Source organism: Dromiciops gliroides, chromosome 4, assembly GCF_019393635.1.
Source record: "Dromiciops gliroides isolate mDroGli1 chromosome 4, mDroGli1.pri, whole genome shotgun sequence".
In the NCBI taxonomy this organism is placed as follows: Eukaryota; Metazoa; Chordata; class Mammalia; order Microbiotheria; family Microbiotheriidae; genus Dromiciops; species Dromiciops gliroides.
Window position 1 is genome coordinate 200,685,329 of NC_057864.1, and position 17,409 is coordinate 200,702,737.

A 17,409-nucleotide genomic window follows, 5' to 3' on the forward strand; every position below is an offset into this window, starting at 1 on the left:
AATTAGTTTCTAATTCATCTGTGTATGTGCTGTCCCTCCCTACTCTACCATGCCCAGTCAAGTAGAATGTAAGCTCAAATGCAGAGACTTTTGTCTTTGTATCCCTAGTGCCTACCACAGTGTCTAGCATATGGTAAACATGTAATAAATCTTTCTCAAATTAAAATGCTCACTCTCCTATGGTAAGGAAGGTTTTAAAACATGTTACTCTCAAAGACTGCTGTCATTCTATTCAGCAGATATGATTTCCCTGTAAACAGTGGGCAGGAAAATCTCTTGTGTGGGCTAGAGAAATTGGGGTAGCTATGTAGGTGGCACAGTGGATAGAGCCCTGGACCTGGAATCAGGAAGACTGGAGTTTGAATCTGACTTCAGACATTTACCAGCCATGTGACCCTAAGCTAGTCATTTAACCTCTGCCTGTCTTGGTTTCCCAATGGGGCTAAGAGTAGCATATTCCTTCCAGGGTTGTTGTGAGGCTAAAATGAGATGCTCCTTGTAAAGAGCTTTGCAAATCTTAAAGCACTATAGGATTGTTAGCTCCCCCACCCCCTTTTTTTACTTTGTTTTTAGCAGGGCAATGAGGGTTAAGTGATTTGCCCAAGGTCACACATCTTGTGTCAAGTGTCTGAGGTTGGATTTGAACTCAGGTCCTCCTGAATCCAGGGCTAGTGCTTTATCCACTGCACCACCTAACTGCCCCCCTTGGATTGATGGCTTTTATTACTATTGCCTGCCAGATCGTAGAGGTTGGTTTCATCTGCATTTCCTCAGGTTCAGATATATGCCGCAAAGACTGCTTGAGATCAGAATCGACACATTCCAAATACGTGTAATTCCATTTTCCACTGAATGTGGCATAAAACCTTCTGAATTTTTCACCCCAACAAAGGTAACCTCCTGGAAACTGCACAGAAACTTCTGTGTACTCACATGCCAGATTTGGACCACCAACAGGTTTCATCTCTACCCTAGTCACTGCATTTCTGCAGTCTCTAAGTATGCTCCTGTTCTATAAAGAGGAACTCCACTGTGTGGTTCTACCCTACTATGTCTTATAGACCCACAAAGCATGCATAATGGCCCACTTGGAGGGGGTTGGTCTCTGACAGCTCTGTCCCATTAAGAATTCAATTAAGCTCTGGGTACCAAACAGTCTCTCCCCTCAAGAACCAATCCAGTTCTACGGGGGAGAAACAACATACATAGAAAATTAAATACAAAATATATGCAAAATGATTTCTGAGGTGGGGGAGGAGCACAGGTGTTCTAGGAAGGACAGTTTGTTAATCATAGAATGGTGCTTCCAGGGAGCACAATGGATCTGTAGCATTGAATGGGATAGAGATGGAGAATTTGAGGGAACAGGCAGTAGTAGGCTGGGAAGGAAGCTTCTGCTTAAGCAGCCCAGGGCTCAGAATCCCAGGGATTCTGAGTATAGCCACAGGACAGTAAGTAGATTATTATTCCATTCACAGTAGCAAGGGTAATGCTGATTTGATTATCAATCCCTGAGCAGGGGGTGGAGGATGGTGCACAGCAGCCTGATGCATCCTTGATTCTGTTTGATGGTTAAGGCAGGCACCGGGTGAAGACCTGAGGTCCGGCTTCAGGGAAAGCAGAGGGGAGCCTGGACAACACACACCAACTCACTAAAGTATATGCCATGTCTCAAGTCATAAATTTTGCTCCCTACTTGATTCGACTTTCATGATCTCTTGCTCATCCTGAAACTTTTTTTTTCTTATCCAAGCTTGTGTTCTTGTCTGTCTAATGTGAACCTGACCTGAGCACAGGGCAAATATAAGATTTGCAAAGTAATCTTGTTGGTATCTCTCACTGTGAGGTAGGTGTCATTGTTATCCCAATTTTACAGATGAAGAAACTAAGCCTCAAGTCACCCATCAGGCGTTACACAGTAAATGAGTGTCTCAGGTGACATTCACACCCAGGTCTTCCAGATTCTGAGTCCAGGTCTCTATCCATTCTAGAACATTGCCTCTATTTCTACTGGTATGACAGCTCTCTGGTCTGATACTCAGCCTGGCCCTTCAGCCTCAGTCTTGCTGTTCTCATTCCACATTCCAATTCAACTTCTTCTTTCTCTAGTTGCTTGACTGAAGCTTCTAGCTGCAGTTCCACTGGGTGAGTGGATCAAGGTTGAACATGCTGTGTGAAAAGAGTGAAGAATGAGTAACAAGCTTACTCATTGTGCCTCTGATAAGGCTTCAGCTTCCAAAGTTAGTAAGGGAAGATTCCCACCTTGATTACAGGAGAAAGGTCCTGAATGTGAATTTGCTTAGCCCAGTTATTTAATTTGAAATGCACACAGTAGGCCCTTGGATACATGTTTATTGAATCAAATCAAATTGAAATGTGAAATTCAAGCACTTAGGGAAATTCAAAACATTTTATTTATTTTATATTTCTTGTCTCCCCTTCCTTTCATCTCACTCTCTTCTTAACCCTCTACAATTTGGCTTCCAACCTCAGCATAAAGCTGAAAAGAATTAGTCAATAAACATTTATTAAGCACCTACTATGTGCCAGGCAAGGCAGCTAAATGGTTCAATGGATAGAGCGCTGGATTTGGAGTGAGGAAGACAGTTCAAATGGGTCCTCAGATACTTACTAACTGTGACCTTGGGCAAGTCACTTTATCTCTAGGGAAAGACATGCAAGGAGGCACCTAGATGAATTGGTGAATAGAGAGCTGTATCTGGATTCAGAAAGTTGTTCAATTGTTTCAGTCATGTTTGACTCTTTGTGAACTCATTTGGGGTTTTCTTGGCAAAGGCTCTGTGTTGGGTCTTCTTCTTTTCTCTTTCTACACTTTTTCTCTTGGTGAACTCATAAGCTCCTATGGCCTTAATGATCATTTCTGTGCAAATGACTCCCAGATCTGTATAACCTGGCCTAGTCTTTTCCTCTGTGTCTTAGTTCTATGTCACTGATAGCTTATTATACATTTCAACCTGGATGTCTTAGAGATATCTCAAACTCATCCTGTCTAAAAAAGTGCTCACCTCCCCCCCCCAACATACCTCCTCTTCTAAACTTCCTTATTTCTATCAATGCCACCATTATTTTTCAAGGCTCCCAGGTTTGTAAACTTGGTGTTATCCCCTCCCTCATCCTATTTATCCACTCAGTTGAAAAATCTTGGCATTTCTACCTCCATATTTCTTCTATCTTTCTCTCCATATACACAACTACCATACTAGTTTAGGCTCTCATCATTTCTTTTGTAGATTATTACAATAGCCTCCTAACTGGTGTCTCTGGTTCAAGTCTCCCCACTCCAGTCTGGTCAAAGAGATTTTCCTTAAATGAAGATCTGACCTTGCCAATCTGCTACTCAATAAATTCCAGTGGCTCCCTATTACACCTAGGCTAAAGTCCCTTTTTTTGGGGGGGGGCGAGGCAATTGGAGTTAAGTGACTTGCCCAGGGTCACACAACTAGTAAGTGTCAAGTGTCTGAGGTCAGATTTGAACTCAGGTACTCCTGAATCCAGGGCCAGTGCTCTATCCACTGCACCACCTAGCTGCCCCCTAGGCTAAACTCTTAAAGCTTTTCAGAACTTCAACACAATCCAACCTTCCAACCTCATGGTGCATCCATACCCTCCTGTTCCTCTTCCGCATGCAATCTGAACATCAGATTGATCTCTCAGTTTCTCCCTGTTCAAACTGGCTTTCTCTCTGCTCCTCACCTACATCTCATCTCCATGCTCTATCATTTTATCCCAGCCATCTCCTATGCCTTGGAATATAATTATTCTTTCCTAATCTCTATGGCATAGAATCCTTCTCTTCCTTCAGGACGCAATTAAATACTACTTTCTATGTGAAACCTTTCCTGATTCAAACCAGGGCTTTCCCTCCCTAACAACTCTGTAATTAATCACTGTGTATTTATTTTCTTTATATTTGTTGCATATATATTTATATGTGTACTCATCAACTCCATTTGAATGCAAATACCCTGAGAGTAGAAATTGTTTCATTCATTGTATTTTTATCTCCAAAGCCTGGCACAGTACCCAGCACATAGTAGGTACTCAAGAAATGCATGTTGGTTGATTGAAAAAGGCTGTTATCAAAGAAGAAACCTTTTATATCTAAATGTGCCAACAAACAACCAGCTTTGTGAAGGGCTAAACAAGAAATACAAGCCATGCATCGGCCCATTGTTCTTCCTTTCCTGAGATTATTAGCTGATGGCCTCTAACCATAATGGGCTTGTATTCACTTACTGAATTTACTGAATATGCATGACAACACAGTTATACAATCATGTTCCAGCCGTGTGTATATCCTCAGAAGCCAAGACACTATTATTCTGGGAAGACAAGTCACATATGCTAGAACCTCAGGGGAATCCCAGGCAAGGACTTTGGAGATACCAATCCTCAGAGGTGTCTGCACTCCCTTAAGTAATTTAAGAAAGAAAATGGAGGTCATAGGTTACCAGAGTAAAACAGTGGCAGAATCTCATCAGTTCAGGGCCGAAAAAATGCTCAATCTTTCACTGCCAACTTGCCGTTATCTGGAAACTGTGGTCTAGACCAACTTACTTTCCTCTCTCCTGGCTGGTCAGAGCTCTTCTCCTGAACACCATATCCTTTCTTGGATCTCAGGCAGTTTTACTTTATATGTTAGTTTTATAAATATCTTGACCCTAGGATGGGGCAGACTTTTAAAAACAAGCTGAATATTCTCATAAGGCAGGCATCCTGCATCCCAGCTCAGCTATACCACATAGTGTAGTTAGTGTTTTTAAGGGCTGAAATTTTTACTGAAATAAAGATAAGAACTCGGAATTATGGATTTAGAGCTGGAAGGGATGAGAAAGTAGGTATATGAGTAAGTAGTTAACATCTTTGTTGCCTTTTGGGGGAGGGTAACAATGCTATTATTTTTTTTTTCTCTAATCATTCAATATTGCCTCCCTCCCTCCCTCAATGGATTTCTCTCTAGTCACTGAAAATCTGCCTGGACTCATTCCTCATTGGTTAACATACTTCCACTCATTAATACTCTCCCTATCCCAAGGATTCTGAATCCTTAGCAGTCCTTATACAAACCCTGTTCTCCATCTCTCATTGCCTGCTCCCTTACTCCCATCACTCCTCAATGTCCCATTACAGATCTACCAACTAGCTCTACTGTGCTCTCTGGAATGGCTGTTCCATAGTTGACAAACTTGCTCTCATCTTAAACCTTTTTGTTTCTCACTCCTTCCATACTCTGAGTCTGACAGCTCCCTCCTGATGACACAGCATCCCAGGTCACCCTTTCCAGCAAATTGCCCCCTCTATCATCTCTCTTGCTAATCTTCAATCTCTGCCTGTCAAGTGGCAACTTCCTTTTTACCTGTAAATACTTCCAGGTCTTCCCAATCTTTTTTTTTTAATTTCTTTTTCTTTTCTTTTTTCTTTTCTTTCTTTTTTTTTGCAGGGCAATGAGGGTTAAGTGACTTGCCTAGGGTCACATAGCTAGTAACTGTTAAGTGTCCGAGGCCGGACCTGAACTCAGGTCTTCCTGAATCCAGGGCTGCTGCTTTATCCACTGCACCACCTAGCTGCTCCCAGGTCTTCCCAATCTTAAAAAAAACCACCATCCATCCATGCTAGATATCATCTTATATATCTCCTCCCTTTCAAGATTTTCTCTTGAGGAAAGCAGTCTACAACCAGTGCTTCCACTCTCTCTCCTCCCTCTTCTCAACTTTCTGCAGTCTGGTTTCTGACACCATCATTTAAATGAAACTGTCCCCTCCAAAGTTACCAGTGATCTCTTAATTACCAGATCTAATGGTCTTTTCTCAGTCCTCAGCCTTGACCTCTCTGAACTCTGACACTGCTGATGACCCTCTTCTCCTTGATACTCTCTCTTCTCTAGGTTTTCATTAAACTGCTTTCTCCTGGCGCTATTCCTATGTAGATCTTCATCCAAGTCATACCCTGTAACTATGGGTCCCACAAGGCTCTGTCCTAGACCCTCTTCTCCCTCTATATCTGTCTTAGTGATCTCATAAGCTTTCTTTTTAAAAAATATTATTTATTTATTGAAAACATTATTTTCTTTTGAAGTTTTGAGTTTCAAATTCTGTCTCCCTTGCATCTCTCCCTCACCCACTGAGAAAGCAAGCAAAATGCTATCAATTATGCTTATAAAGCATGCAAAACACATTTACATCTTAGCCATATCACCAAAAAAGCAAAAGAAAAATAAAGTGAGAAAAATTATACTTCAAATTGTACTCAGAGTTCATCAATTTTCTCTCTAGGTTTGGATAGCATTTTTTTTCATCATGAGTCCTTTGGAATTGTCTTGGATATTGTATTGATTGGAATAGCCAAGTCTTTCATAGTTGGTCATCATTATAACAATGCTATTACTGTGCATAATGATCTCCTTGTTCCTTTCACTTTACTCTGCATCAGTTTATGTAGGTCTTGCCATGTTTTTTCTAAAAATCACTCCCCTCTTCATTTTCCATAGTACAATAGTGCTCCATCACAATCATATGCTGCAACTTGTTCAGCCATTCCCCAATTGTTGAGCATCCCCTCAACTTCCAATTCTTTCCCATAAGAAAAAGAGCTGCTAGAAATATTTTCTACTTCTAGGTCCTTTTCCTTTTCCCTTAATATTTTTGAGATACAGATCTAGTAGTGGTATTTCTAGGTCAAAGACTATGTACAGTTTTATAGCTCAAAACTTTTCTCCAGAATGATTACACTAGTTCACAACTTCAACAACAGTTTATTAATATACCTATTTTCCCTCATCCCCTCCAGCATTTGCCATTTCTGATTGGTGTGAAGTGGTACCTTAGAGTTGTTTTAATTTGAATTTCTCTAATCTGTAGTGAATTGGAGCATTTTTTGGAATGACTATAGATAACTCTGATGTCTTCTTCTGAAAACTGCCTCTTCATATCCTTTGACCATTTATTAATAAGAGAGCAGCTCTTATTTTTATAAATTTGACTGAGTTCCTTATATATTTTGAGAAATGAGGTCTTTATCAGAAAAACCTGTTAATTTTTTATATTACTTCATTTTTATGGTACCTTTTAGCAAGATGTTGTTTTCCTGACAATCCCTTTTAATTAGGTCTATTTTTGCTTTTGCTTTGTCTGAGATCATGATTGCTACCCTTGCATTTTTTCCTTTACCTGAAGCATAAATTAGTTTTGCTTTGGCCCTTTATTTTGATTCTGTGTGTGTCTTTTGGTTTCAAGTGTGTCTCTTGTTCACAACATATTGTTCGATTCTGGTTTCTAATACATTCTGCTATATACTTTCATTTTATAGGTGAGCACATCACATTTACACTTACAGTTATGATTACTAACTGTATTATTTCCATTCATCCTTTTCTTTCTTCTATTCATCCTTCTCTCTATCTTTTTATTCTGTCACTCCTCAAAAGTCTGTTTTGCTTCTGATGACTGCCTAACTCAATCTCCACCCCCATTTATCATTCCCCTTCATATCTCTTATTCCCTTCCCCTCTATTTGCCTATTGGGTAAGATAGATTTCTATACCCAACTGAGAGAACATCTATATCCTATCTATATTCTTCCCTCTTTGAACTAGTTCCTGTGAGAGTGAGGTTCAAGCATTGTCATTTCACTCACCCCCATTTTCTCCTCCACTGTAAAAGCTCTTCCTGGTCACCTTTTCTACATGAGAAAATTTTCCCCATTCTACCTCTTCCTTCCTCCTTCTCCAAGTGCATCTGGGTTTTTTTGGTGAGGCAATTTGGGGTTAAGTGACTTGCCCAGGGTCACATAGTTAATAAGTGTCAAGTGTCTGAGGCCGGATTTGAACTCAGGTCCTCCTGAATCCAGGGCCGGTGCTTTATCCACTGTGCCACCTAGCTGCCCCCTAAAATGATCCTTCTAAAGAGAAGATCTGAACATGACACCCCACTGGTATTAATAAACACTAGTGGCTCCCTAATATCTTCAGAATTAAATATAAAACTCTTTGCTTGGCACTTAAAGCTTTTTGCATACAAGTCCCTTCATACCTTTCCAGTCTTCTTAGACTTTTCTTACCCCACCTTATTCTATTATTCAATGAAACGACACTGGCCTGCTTGCTACTCCTCACATGACAGCCTCCATCTCCCAGCTCTGTGACTTTTCACTGGTTGTACTGCACGCATGGAATTCTCTCTTTGTCTCTGCCTCCTGGCTTCCCTGACTTCCCCAAGTCCCAGGGAAAGTTCCACCTTCTACAAGAAGCCTTTCTCAAGCTCTCTTAATGGCAGTGTCTTCCAATTTTCCCTTCATATATTTTGTATGTACATAGTTGTTTTCATGTTTTCTCTTTCATTAGAGTGTGAGTTCTTTGAAGGCAGGGCTATGTTTTTACTTTCTTTGCATCTGTAGGGTTTAGTCCTCCACCTGACATATAATTAATTAGCAAATTAAATGTTTGTTGACTTGACTTGACATTCCCTTTTTCATATATCTTAGGAAGGAATTCCTCAATATTTCCAGTCTGTATTTCCTCTACATATGTATGTAGATGGATGTGTATATATGCATATGTACACAAGTATGTATATATACATATATGTACATGTATGTATGTGTATATACATATATACATACACATATATGGTTTAGTTCAATTGCTCTTCTTATATTTTTTTTTTGGAGTAATTTTAATTTCTTCCTATAGCACATTGGGATCTGAGATAATATAGTCAGTCCCTATCATTGATGAAGAAAATAGCATATTATAGAAACATTGGCAGACCTCTGGCGTTTTATTGTCTGTTGGTTTCCTCTCAATTTCATCTTTAAATGCTCTTGGGATAATCTGCTTTAATTGGGTTCCATCCCAAGTTTTATGCAAACTCATTTTTTTCTTTCACTATTTCTTGATGTTTTATGAAGTAATACTGCCTATAATCTCCTAGCACATTCTTCCATAAGGTTTTGTACATGACTTTCTATTCTAAATCAGTAAGGCCCTTGCCTGCCATGTCTCTCTTCTTGGCAAGAAGATCAGTGTTCATTGCATAAAGTGGTTTCTGGGCTCTCTTAGCCTCCTCATTGTAGCAATTGCTTTATATCAATTAAACTTCTATAGGAAACAGAGCTAATTCATATTAATGTCTTTTCCTTTTTCCAGTTTTTTGGGAAGCATGTATCAATTTTGGTATCAGTAGCATGTTTCAAAGTTAGTTTGGAGGCATGATTTCATATCACTGGGTTTTTTCCCAAAAAAAATCTTTATTTTATTTTTCATTCCCTCCTGGACTCCTCTCCTGATACTCTGGGCTTTCTCTATCAGCCCACAGCAGCCTCTTCACACTGAACGCTTTCATTGTCTTAATTCCTCTCCAGACTTCATTCTCAACTCACCAGTCTTTCTCCACTATTCCCCCTTTTTGAGCACCTGCCCCCTCCCTCTCACAGCTCTTTAATCTTCTTGTGTATTATTTCCCTCATTAAAATGTAAGTTCCTTGAAGGCAAAGACTATCTTTATTTCTCCTTTTATTTGTATTACCAGCATTTGGCACATAGAAAGTGTTTGATAAATGCTTATTGACTTGACTTTTTAATTTGGTACTGCTATTGATCAATGTTCTAGCAACTCAAATGGTCTGACTACATATAGACAGTTGATCTAAGAATGACTCCCACATGGGTAATGATTATTTCCCATCTGTTAAGATATAGTCAATTTCTCTTTTTTGTTTTTTGAAATGATGTCGAATGCTCAACATGTCCATCTTTCTTCTGGAAGAACAGATTCATAATACATAGCTAGAGGTTTCCATGTAGTATACAAGCCTCTGGCCTCTTTCATTTCTTAACTTTGAACCATAGTTTGCAACGTATTTTTTACCCTCCTCACCACCTCTACATTAAAGTAACTGAGTGTCGACTTTGAGCTGCCTTATTGGGTTATTCACAGCATTTCTCCACGTCTTCATCCTTGGTAACAGATGCTGATGCATAAGCTGTGATTATCTTCCTGGTGGTCCTTTTGCAAATGCTCATCATGAGTGTACTGCAAGGTGAGATGACTAAGTGTTCCATGAAACGATGTTTCTTGTTGCCTTTGGGCACAAGATAAAACCAACTCCTCCAACTCTTTTATTAGCATCTCCCAGGAGAAATTGTGAGTCATTCTTCCATTTAGCGGCAAACATTCTTACATCTTCTGATTTCATTTGTAGCAAAGATGTCAATATTGATATGATTCAGTTGGACAAGGATGCCTCATGGAGAGGACCGATAGTTAAGTTAATATGTAGAAATAGTCTCAAGACTGATTCTTTGCATGATTCTTTGCACGCTCTGCCCCCTTTCTTACCATTCTAACTGCCATTGTCTCTGGAGACACTTGAAGGAGCTTGTGGAGGATTGAGGTTCATTTTGCATCTGTCATTATTAGGTAGGAGCAGTTCTGAGCCAGAAAGCCTCAGAAACTGGCATCAGATTCCTTCTCTTACGCATTCTGGCAATGTGACCCTATAAATGTTTCACTTAATCACTCGTGTTGACTCCTTCTTTCTAGAGTCCTCCTTCTCTTGACCTGGTACCTGCTACCCTGTACATCTCTCTGACCTGAAGCCCTCTTCCTCTGATTGTGGACTTTATACCCAGGACTCTAGCCATGTTTCATTGATAAGTTGTGTCCAACTCTTTGTGACCCCAAGTAGGAGACCGAAAACAACAAGAATTAGCCATGTTTCATCTCACTTACTCCTGGACTCTCCTTCAGAGGGTTCCTCCTTTTCCTCACCTGTGACATTATCCTGAGGAGTGCCCTCCCTGCCCCTCCCCCTGGCTTTGTGGCTTCCTTTTATTTGTCGTCTCCCCTCATTAGAATGTAAGCTGCTGGACAGTAGGTGGCTGGTATTTGTATCCTCAGAACTTCTCACAGTGACTGGCACATATTAAATACTTAATAAATGGTTTATCAACAACAACAAGAACTAACATTTATAGTGTTTGCAAAGCACTTTACAAATATTATCTCGTTTTATCCTCACAACAACCTTGGGAGGTAAGAACTATTATTATACCTATTTTATCTACCTATCTATCTATCTATCCATCTTTCTATCATTAACAATATCTATCCATTTATTTTCTATCAATCTATCTATTCATCTATTACCTATCACATATCTATCATCTATCTATATCTATCCATCTATCATCTATCTATTCATCTATTGCCTACCTATCAAATCTATTCATCTATCACCTATCTACAAAATATCATCTATCTATTCATCTATCCATCCATCCACCCACCCATCTATCTATCTATCTATCTTTCTATCATTAATAATATCTAAACATTTATCTTTTGTCAATCTATCTATTCATCTATTACCTATCACATATTGATCATCTATCTATTCTTCTATTACCTATCTATCGAATAAATTTATCTGTCTATTATCTATCTATAAAATATCACCTATTTGTCTATTCATCCATTCATCCACCCAGCCACTCACTCATCTATCTATCTATCTATCTATCTATCTATCTATCTATCTATCTATCTATCTATCTATCTATCTATCTATCTATCTATCCATCTATCTATCTATCTATCCATCTATACTACAGGCAACTCTCTCAGTCTATAAGTTGCAAATAAGCTTCCAGCCTATATTGGTATAGGGGGTTTACTCCTCTGATAGTTCCCTATACCAGTGAAATCACAGGTGTCATTTCTGTCTCTATCCTTATCCTTTGCTTCATGGGGTCACATGGCCAAAAGAATTCATTACCTAGTGAATAGCCTCCTGTTGCTTGTCTAGAGTAGAGCAGACTTTGGAGTTCCATACTCTCCTTACTTAGAACAGGATTTTTGGAAGTGATTGCCTCAAATCCATGCCAGAGTTGATAATATATCCTTCCTTTGCCTTTTCTGATGAATATGCCTGGTGTGTGTGGTTATGTATGTAAATTGATTAAGCTCTTTTTGCTTCACTTTCAATATCTATAAAATGGGCACAATAACACCTGTATATATGATAGGCTACATCACAGGGTTGTCATAAGGATCAAATAAAATAATCTGTATAAAGTCTTTTGTGAGCTTTAAAGTGCATTATACATGCTGGCTGTGATGATGAGGTCGAGGATCCTGATAGTGGTCATATTGACCATCAGTAGACTAGCCATTAGATGATGAATTAACTTGACCATGGTAATTAATGAAACAAAGACATAAACATGATTATCCCCATTTTACAGATGGAGAGACAGAGCTTCAATGACTTACACAAGGTGCACACCTAGTAAGAGTCAGCTTCTGGACTTGAACCAACATCTCTCCTGATTCCAGATCACCATGTTGCCTCCTCACTGATCAACTGTGTAATGTAGGGAAGTGCCTTCCATCAAATGAGGGTATTGTCCTAAATGACCTTTGAGATCCTTCCAACTCTAGATTGATGATTTTATGTCTTTATGACACCATAAGCAGATGACCTCAAAGGTCCCCTTCTAACTAGAATAACATTCTAGGACACTGTGACTTTAGAAGTAAGAGGACAACATTTAGTTCTATCATTCCCACCTGCTAAAATTCAAACTCTACTTATACATCATTGTATCCCATCTAGGGACAGCGAGGTAGAGCCATAGTGCATAGAGCACAGGGCTTGGAATCAGGAAGACTCCTCTTTGTGAGTTCAAATCTGGCCTCAGATACTTAATAACTGTGTGTCCCTGGGCAAATCGCTTAACCCTGTTTGCTTCAGTTTACTCATCTGCCAAATGATCTGGAGAAGGAAATGGAAAACCTTTCCAGTATCTTTGCCAAGAAAACCCCAAATGGGATTACAAAAGCCCCAAATTGGACACAACTGGAATGATTCAACAGCTATACCCCCTAGAAATACATTTCTGACTATCCCAGGGATAGTTGGGAAAGGAAAGGTTTTGACCCAAAAGAAAAAAAAATCATGTATGTGTAGACCATTCCTAGGCCAGCTCCAGAGCTTCTTATGTATAAGCTGTTTCCTTCTGGATGCCCCTGAGTGTGCCACCTAGAATGAGCTCAGGGAATTCAATGTCAAAGGCATTTCTCATGCTGAGTAATGAAGGCTGGAGTGATAGTTTTCACTCAGAATTGGTATGTTCCTGGTTGGAACTGTTTTTTGTTCTGACTGTCCATAATGGGATTTAATTGTAATGATTTAGTATTGAATTCCCCTTAGCAATCAAGAGAAATGGATGTTGGCTGGTTTGTTAGTTTGTTTGCAAATACCAGAGGGATTAGATGTGGTATTTGCCACTCCCTTTCAGTATAGGCAAGGACAGCTAGGTGGCACAGTGGATAGAATGCCAGGCCTGAAGTCACAAAGACTCATCTTCCTGAGTTCAAATCTGGACTCAGATACTTACTAGCTGTGTGACCCTGGGTAAGTCGTTTCACCCTCTGCCTCAGTTTCCTCATCTGTCAAATGAGATGGGGAAGGAAATGGCAAAACACTCTGGTATCTTTGCCAAGAAAGCCCCAAATGGGAGCACGAAGAGTCTGACACAACTGAAATAACTGAACAACAACACAGTATAGGCAATGGAATGCTTGTGCTGAGTGGAAGCTCTGAATTTGGGGGTTATACTCCCAGATCATTTCTCTCTCCCCTCAGACAAGACTCAAGGTGGTTAGAGGCAGAGGCCCCATATTGAAGGCTAGGAGTTGATAGAGTTTCCTGCCTCTGAAATCTGCACATCATGAAGGCCCCATCACATCATGTCTGAGCCCACACCTATTGATTGGACACTTGAAGGGGGAGGGGATTCCAGGATCATAGATTTACAGTTGGGAGGGATCTTAGGGGCTGTAGAGTCGAAATTTTCCACTTGAAATATGAAGAAACCTAAAACTGTAGAGTTGCAATGTCTTGCCCCAGATCACACAAGTAGTAGGTGACAAAGTCAGGTTCAAACCCAAGGCTTCTGATTCCAAATCTAGTGATCTTTCTAATTCATATGTGTGGTGGCATCTCTCTATTTCCCTCTATTTCTCCCTCTCTTTTTATTTCCCTTTCTCTCTCTCCCCTCCCACTCTTTCTCTCTGTTTCTCCATGTATCTCTTTTCCTCTCTTTCTCCTCTTCCCCTTCCTCCCTTTCTCTGTCTTTTTGTCTCTTTCTATTTCTGTCTCTGTTACTCTTTCTGTCTCCCTGTCTCCTTCTATTTCTTCCTCAGTCTCTGTCTCTAGCTCTCTGTCTCTATCCTTTTCTTCCTACCTCTCTTCTCTTTCTTTCCATCTTTCTACCTCTCTGTGGTCCTATCTGTCTCTATCACTGTCTCTATCTCTATCTCTGTTTTTGTCTGTCTTTGTCTCTCTCTCTCCAACTTTTTGCCAACCTGCAAAGTTCTATAGTAAATAATTTACAAGTTTCTTTTGGGAGAGAGAATAGTTTCTCTTATACTCTTTTTAAAAAAATATGTTGGGGCAGCTAGATGGCGCAGTGGATAAAGCACCGGCCCTGGATTCAGGAGTACCTGAGTTCAAATCCAGCCTCAGACACTTGACACTTACCAGCTGTGTGACCCTGGGCAAGTCACTTAACCCCAATAGCCTCACCAAAAAAAAAATATGTTTAACATTTAAAAAAAAAAAGTTGAATTCTAAATTCCTCCCTCTAGCCCCTCCCCTATCCACTAGCAATATGACACCTATTATATATGTTAAATCATGTAAAACATATTTCTATTTTAGTCATGTGGCAAAAAAACCCAAAGAATAATAAAGGAAGTGAAAAAATTAAACTTCAATTTGCGCTGAGTTCATCAATTCTTTCTCTGGAGGTGGAGAGCATTTTTCATCATGAGTCCTTTGGAATTGTCTTGGATTATTATATTGATTAAAGTAGCTATTTCTTATACTCTTAATATAGGGCTTGGCAACCCATGACTAAAGGTAACCAATGACATGATTTTGAGTAGTACAGCAAGGTAATAATATATAGGAAGGCATATAGGAAAGAAAGCCCACCACACTGCCTTTTTTCCTACTCTGTCCATTCATTTACCTCATGGGGTACCCAGATATCTGGAGTTTCAGGAGTTGAAAACTCATGGAGACATTCCCCAGAGTCTTGGTTCCCACCATATATGTTGGAAGAATGCAAAGAATCACAGGAACTACAGCTAGAAGAGTCCTTAGAAACCTAACTCCCTCTTTTTCCCAAATTAATTCATCTTACCTGGGGTCTCACAGGTAGTAGATGCCAGAGAACATATTTGAACCCGGTTTCTTTGACTCCAAATCCAGTTCTCCCCTGCCCCTGCCCCATTATAGGAGGATAATACACACTACATCTGGTCAAATTAAATGTAGGAATCTAAGCAAGTGGTTTCTAATCCCATAAAGGGCACCATGTTCATGGACTAGAACACTTTGTTAACCAAACTATGGAGTGAGATTCCAGGTCAAAAGAAACACAATGGCCAAATGAACACAAGGATGTGAGCCCCTTCCTCTGTAACAGTGGGTGTCTCCAAGTGGTATGGCAAGAAGGAGTGGCAGGGCATCCCATGGTATGGCTTGATCCTTTGAATGTCCTATACCTAGAGCAGATGTATAGACTCTACCAGGAACTCCAAGAAATGTGTAGAGCTGGAATCATGTAATTTGAAGGTTGGAAGAGACCATCCAGCCCCACCCATATTCCCCAAAGAAATCCTCACTACAACATACCTGAAAAATGGTGATACAGACTCCGCTTGAGGACCTTAAATTATGGGGAAATCTATTACCTCCTGAGGCAGCCTATTCCACTTTCGGACAGCTCCAATTATCAGGATGTTTTTCCTTGACTTCCAGCCTAAATCTGTCTCTGCAACTTTCCACCCAGTGTTCCTCTGGGACCAAAAAGGGCAAGTCTAATTCTTCTTCCACTTGACAGTCCTTCAAATACATAAGGAGGACAATCATTTATCTCCTAAGCTAGAACTGTCAGACTCACAACCAGTGGCCTGCAAAACTTCCAAGTGTGACAGGAACCAGATTAAAATGTAACCGGGAAATGTTAAACAAAATAAATAAAAATATGATACAACACAGATAATGTTAATTTGTGATTTTCTAAGTCAATAAGAGGCCAGTGGGGATACATTTTTATTTGAGTTTGATGGCACTGTCCTGAGTCTTCTGCAGGCTTAACAACCCAAGTTTCTTCGGCCAATTTTCACATGGCAAAGATTAAAGGCCTTTCCCCAACCTGGCCACTCTCCTTTGGGTGCTCTTGTTAAGTCATTTTTTTGAGTCATGTCTGACTCTTATTGAACCCATTTGAAGTTTTCTTGGCACAGATACTGGAATGGTTTGCTATTTCCTTCTCCAGCCCATTTTCCAGATGAGGAGACTGAGGTAAATAGGGTTAAGTGACTTGCCCAGGGTCACACAGCTAGATAGTGTCTGAGTCTGGGTTTGAACTCGTCTTCCTGACTGAGGATCCAGGGCTCTATCTACTGTGTCATCTAGCTGTCCAACAGGGTCCTGGGTACATTCTTGCACAGTAATTGAACAGCATTAAGTTTTACCTCACCTTCTGTGGAGAATTTCTTTTCCACATCAGGTATGTCCAGCTGCCTATTTGTAGCCTGGATACACTGATACCCTGGGATCTATAGTTATACCTAGCAGCCAGGTGGTACAGGTGGGACAGTGTAGGGCCTGGAGTTAGGAAGACTCATATTCATGAGTTCAAATTTGACCTCAGGCACTTATTAGCTGTGTGACTCTGGGTAAATCAACTTAATCTTCTTTGCCTCAATTCCTCATCTGTAAAATGAGCTGGAGAAGCCAATGAAAAACCACTTCAGTATCTCTGCCAAGAAACCCCAAATGAGGTCATGAAGTGTCGGACATGACTGAAAAACGACTGAACAACAACAACAACCTTCAACTACATACTAGAAATTTAAATGTACTGCTTGGGTCTGTTGAAAAAGATGTGTGGGAGAGAAGTAAATAAACAAAAACTATGCTCCAGAGTAGACTAGTACAAGAAGTTCCTATAGTATAAGAAGATCATGAATCGAAAGGTACATGTGCCCCCACTAGGAACAGAGAAGGTTGTGAGTCCATCCCCAAAAGTAGAAGCACAGGTTCAGAAGTGAACCAGAGGCACGCAATTCTATCATCACCACCACCCCCACCCCACAATTCCCTTTACTGACCATCACTCACCACAGAATTAATGCTACAGTCAGCAGAGGGGTGGAAATTAGGGAAATGTCTGAGAGATATGGAGGCAATGGGACTGCCTCAGAAGAATCTAGGGAAGGGGAGAGCATGGGGGAAGGGGGACATGCATAGGAAAGAATGAGATTTCTATGGTTCCTCACCATCCCAGAGGTACTCATGCCAGAAAATAAAATC